The 6,000-nt window shown below is 46.0% G+C and overlaps 1 pseudogene; it reads left to right on the top strand.

Annotated features, from left to right (window-relative positions):
* Positions 1 to 4,948, top strand: part of LOC147378792 (uncharacterized) — a 98,982-nt pseudogene extending 94,034 nt beyond the window's left edge.
* Positions 4,949 to 6,000: the final 1,052 nt, after the last annotated feature.

Genomic DNA, 6,000 nt, shown 5'->3' on the forward strand with positions numbered 1-6,000 from the left:
TGCAATCCCAGGCTTTTGCTCTGGCTTCCACAAGAAGTTAAAGGTGGAACCATTCTAAAATGTTGCCACTGGCCCAAGGAGGGAACTAGATAGAAACCAAGTCTTGGGGGTGACTAGGGTAGAAGATGTGTGTCCAGGTGAGAAAGGGCATTTTGAGAAGGTTTATGAAATGATTGTCAAACTAAGGTAGCAGTTAGGCCAACAAATGGACAGTAGGTCTTCTGAAGAAAGTTTGATCCCAGGGAAGGAAAGATGGGGAAGCAGGCACATGGCCTCCTATGGCCATGCCAAGGAGGAAGCCCAGGTCAGGGCAGATGGACGAGATGTGTCAGTGTTGTAGGATTGTGGGGGTTAGGGTACATACAAATAAGGTGCCCTGGAGACAGGAGTTAGCTTACAGAATTGGTGTTTCTGCTTCTGTGCCGCTGGTTTGTCTTTAATCAAAACCTCAAGTTTCCATCCTCTTCTTGGAGTTTCCACCAGTCCTGAAACAAAACATATGTGTGTGCATACACACACACACACACCAACTGTTCTAAGCATTAGAGACCTCCACACAAATTGCTAAAGGCTCTGTATGAGAAGGAAAGGTAACCCACTCCAGTATTCTCGCCTAGAGAATCCCATGGACAGAGGGGCCTCGTGGATTGCTGTCCATAGGGTCACACAGAGTTGGTCACAACTGAAGCGACTTAGCATGCATGCATGCATTGGAGAAGGAAATGGCAACCCACTCCAGTATTCTTGCCGGGAGAATTCCAGGGACAGAGGAGCCTGGTGGGCTGCTGTCTATGGGGTCGCACAGAGTTGGACACAACTGAAGCGACTTAACATGCATGCATGTTGTAGGGGAGGAAGATGAGGCCCTTTCCCCTCAGTCACTAGCCTAACATTTTGAGGGGTAATAAACTGTTATTGGAGAGGAAATTTTCTTCTCCCCTTCTGGGTTCTTCTGGCCGGTCTAAGAACTAAGTTGACATGACACAGATTAGCAGAAAAAAATCAAACAAAGTCTAATAACATGTACACATTGGAGAAGGCTTCCCTAGTGATTCAGTGGTAAGGAATTTACCTGCAATGCAGGAGACATAGTTTCGATCCCTGGGTCAGGAAGATCCTCTGGAGGAGGACATAGCAACCCAATACAGTATTCTTGACTGGACAGTCCCATGGATAGAGAAGCCTGGCAGGCTACAATCCACAGGATTACAAAGAGTTGGCTATGACAGAAATGACATAGCTTGCACACACACACACACATGGGAGAAACACAGGAAAGCTGAATAATTCACCAAAATGGCTGAAACTCCCATCTTAAAAATCATCCGTGGCTAAAGACAGAAAAGAATTTTGGGTCAGGGGTTTGGGTTGCTGTTGTTCAGTTGCTACGTCATGGCTGAATCTCTGCAATCCTGTGGTCTGTAGTAAGCCAGGCTTCCCTGTCCTTCACTATCTCTCAGAGTTTGCTGTGATTCGTGCCCATTGAGTCAGTGATTCTATCTAACCAACTCATCCTCTGCCACCCTCCTCCTTTTGCCTTAAATCTTTCCCAGCATCAAAGTCTTTTCCAATGAAAAGAAAAGGGGTTTTGGACTTTGACATAAAAATAGAAAAACAAATGTTTGGTTAACAAATGTTTACTGGGCCATCAGATACAGTGGGACACAGAGAAGACTCTTAACAAAGAAACTTTGCTGGGTTCCTCCCAGTCTGCACACCTAGTTCACATTATAGTGACCCTATGCCAATAACTCACTTCCTGGAACAGGTCCTCAAGGTATATTCTTCTAGGCATTAAGGAGTAGTTCAAAGTTTCTTCCAGAGTCTTTTGGGCTTTGATGGCTCTCAGTTTGAAATAACTCACATCCCATAGTGACATTTGCAGTGGAAGCTTTTGCCTCCATTCACTGTCTTCAGTCACTCTGTTTCTCCTGAGAGTCTTGTCCTCTGCATCCCTACTCTCTCCCTCTATGCTGGCAGAGAATCTGGCTTCTGTCACCAAGAACCAGAGCTCCAGCCTGAGGCTACCACCCTTAGCTGGCTTATCAAAAGTGCTTGCCAATTAGGATTGCCAGGCCAGCTGCTGAGGAGACCCTGTGTCTATCCATCTATGACAATCTAGCTTGTATTTCATTTTGCTTCTATCAGACCAGAGCTGAAAGTGAAAGAAAGTGAAGGTGAAAGTCGTTCAGTCATGTCTGACTCTTTGCAATCCCAAAGACTATACAGAGAATTCCTAGAGATGGAATTCTCCAGGCCAGAACACTGGAGTGGGTAGCCTTTCCCTTCTCCAGGGTATTTCCCCAACCCAGAGAGCAAAACTAGGTCTCCCACATTGCAGGCAGATTCTTTACCAGCTGAGCCACAAGGGAAGCCCAAGAATACTGGAGTGGGTAGCCTATCCCTTCTCCAGCAGATCTTCCCGACCCAGGAATCTAACCTGGGTCTCCTGCATTGCAGGCAGATTCTTTACCAACTGAGCTAACTTGCTGCAAACAAGCTCCTGAAGTAATTCTGGAGTTTCAGAATCACTCTGCAGAGTAGAGTGACCTGGGAGAATTGCATTGCAGGAATTTAAGAAGAGGGTCAGGAGATCTGTCCCTAAATATTTATAAAGTTACAGGCAAGTCACAAAAGATATAAACCTCAGTTTCCTTGGCTGCTGAATGGAGATAATAAAGAACTGCATTCCAAAACCTGGAGAGTGAGTAGAATGTATAGGAAATTTCTTTTTAGAAAAACCAGACAATGGCATGGTGGTGGGAACCAAAGGATTTGCTAGTGATGCCCTGTGCCTAATCCAAATGGGATTTGCACCAACCACTACCTCCTCCAAGAATTGAAACCCCTTTGACTTCCTTGACTGCCTCTCCTTTTCATTCCCCCACCTGTATTAATTACCTCTGACCTGACCATCAAAATAAATCAGAGAGGGCAATGGCAACCCACTCCAGTGCTCTTGCCTGGAAAATCCCATGGACGGAGGAGCCTGGTAGGCTGCAGTCTATGGGGTCGCGAAGAGTCGGACACGACTGAGTGACTTCACTTTCTTTTTTTTTTTTTTCTTTTTTAATTTTATTTTATTTTTAAACTTTACAATATTGTATTAGTTTTGCCAAATATCTAAATGAATCCGCCACAGGTATACCTGTGTTTCCCCATCCTGAACCCTCCTCCCTCCTCCCTCCCCATACCCTCCCTCTGGGTCGTCCCAGTGCACCAGCCCCAAGCATCCAGTATCGTGCATCGAACCTGGACTGGCGACTCGTTTCATACATGATATTATACATGTTTCAATGCCATTCTCCCAAATCTCCCCTCCGTCTCCCTCTCCCACAGAGTCCATAAGACTGATCTACACATCAGTGAGTAACTTCACTTTCACTTTTCACTTTCATACATTGGAGAAGGAAATGGCAACCCAGTTGCCAGTGTTCTTGCTTGGAGAATCCCAGGGACAGGGGAGCCTGGTGGGCTGCCATCTTTGGGGTCGCACAGAGTCGGACACAACTGAAGCGACTTAGCAGCAGCAGCAGCAAACAAAATAAATACCACAGACTGGGTGAATTAAACAACAAAAATTTATTTCCTCATAGTTCTGGAAGGTAGATGTGCTGGATCAAGGTGTTGGCCAGCAAGGTTGGTTTCTCTCAGGATCTCCTGCCAGATGGCCATCTTCTCTCTGTGTCCTCATATGGTCTTTCTTTGCATGATTGCATCTTAATCTTGTTTTATCTCCTCTTGGATTAGGAAGAAATCCTTTAAAATAATAACCTCTTTAAAGTCCCTATGGAGCAGAGCTAAGATGGCTGAGGAATAGGACGGGTAGACCACTTTCTCCCCCCACAAATTCATTGAAAGATCATTCTAGCACTGAGCAAATACCACAAAACAACTTCTGAATCCTGGTGGAGGACACCAGGCACCCAGAAAGGCAGCCCATTGTCTTTGAAAGGAAGTAGGACAAAATATAAAAGATAAAAAGAGAGACAAAAGAGTTAAGGAAGGAGACCTGTCCAGAAGAGGAAGATGTAAAAAAGGAGAAGTTTCCAAACACCCGGAAACCCTGTCACTGGTGGGTCTGTGGGGAGTTTTGGAATCTCAGAGAGCAACATAACTTGGAGGAAAAAATAAATAAAACCCACAGATTATGCGTCTAACTGCAACTCCCAGTGGAGAAGTAGTTCAGACACTCACGTCTGCCACCAGCAAGTGGGGGCTGAACAGGGAGGCACAGGCTGCATTGCTTAGGGTAAGGACGGGGCCTGAATGCCCTGAGGGCAATCTGAGGGAGCTAACCTGAGATAGCAACCCAAACTGTGGGATACTCAGAGAGAAAAAAAAAGAGAGAGAGAGAAAGAACTTTCCTGGGAAGAGCTCTAACCTAAGGCACTGCTGGCCCACTCACAGAACAAAGGACTGAGCGAATACCAGAGGAGAGCTAGCCAGCAGCAGACCAGACAATCCCCCGCCAGAGGCAGGGAGGCAGGCAGGTGGCAGCCAGAGCCAGAAAGGGGCAAACTCAGCCCCAGAGAAGGCATCCCCTACCAAACTGCGAACACGTTCCCAGTTGTTAACCGAGCCTTCCTGGGATCTTGGACAGTTGACATCCGCCAGGAGGGTTGCAGCCAGAGATCAGCTCCCCAGAGGAGACACACAGCACACCTGAGATGGTGCTCCCGCTGCGCTTCCAGGAAACCGAGCGGCTGGGACCAGGGAGGTGATAAGACACACCGCCCCACCTGGGGAATGTGCACTCTCCAAGCACCTGGTCGCCTGAGCTGCTCAGACCTGGGAAGGGCACAAAACGGAGGCCCAACAGAGTCTGTGCCTTTGTGGAGTACCCAAAAATCTGAACCTGAGCTGTTTCGACCTGGGAAGTACATGCAACCCAGGGGCCACTTTAGACAGTTCCCCTGCAGAGCAACCTGGAGCCTGAGCAGTGTAGACCAGGAAAGCACACACACCGTGAGTGGGGGCAAACCCAGTGTGGCCCAGACACTGCGAGCACTTCCCACATACACCAATGATTTGTGTTTGCAGTGTTCCTCTCTCCCCACAGCACAATTGAACAAGTGAGCCTAAATAAATGACCACCTTTGCCCACTTGTGCTTGGGGCTAGTGCACTGGGACGACCCAGAGGGATGGTATGGGGAGGGAGGAGGGTTCAGGATGGGGAACACATGTATACCTGTGGTGGATTCATTTTGATATTTGGCAAAACTAATACAATTATGTAAAGTTTAAAAATAAAATAAAATTTAAAAAATAAATAAATAAAATTAAAAAATTAAAAATCTACTATTACCTTGTAAAAAAGACCCTATTTTAAAAGAAACTTTCATATTTTTTTATAACTTCTGAGATTTTTTAAAACTATTGTATTTTGAGAGTCTAATCTCTATATTTTTAATCTTTGCTTTTTGGTATTTGTTACCAATTCTGTACTTTTAAGAATCCAATCTTCAGTATCCATTTTTACTTAGGAGTGTGATTACTGGCTTGATTTCTCTCTCCTCTTTTGACTGTCCTTTTTCTCCTCCGGGTCACCTCTATCTCCTCCCTCCCCCTTCTCTTCTCTACTTAACTCTGTGAATCTCTTAGGATGTTCTGGGCTGTGGAGAACACTTAGGGAACTGATCACAGACTAGACTGGTCTCTCTCCTTTTGACTCCCCCTCCTCTCCTCCTGGTTATGTCTATCTCCTTCCTCCCTCTTCTCTTCTCTATGGAACTCTGTGAACCTCTCTGAGTTGATTACTGGGAACTGATTACTGGCTAGCTTGTTCTTCCCTCTTCTCCTCCTGGTCACCTTTATCTCCGTTCTCCCTCTTCTCATCTCCATGTAACTTTGTAAAACTCTCTGGGTGTCCCCCACTATGGAGAATCTTTCACCATTAACCTAGATGTTATATCATCAGTGCTGTATGGATGGAGAAGTCTTGAGGCTACTGTAAGAATAAATGAAATACAGAGGCAGGAGGCTTAAATGCAAAACTT

Source organism: Bos grunniens, chromosome 2, assembly GCF_055505025.1.
Source record: "Bos grunniens cultivar Pamir isolate PY7600 chromosome 2, Bosgru_T2T1.0, whole genome shotgun sequence".
In the NCBI taxonomy this organism is placed as follows: domain Eukaryota; kingdom Metazoa; phylum Chordata; class Mammalia; order Artiodactyla; family Bovidae; genus Bos; species Bos grunniens.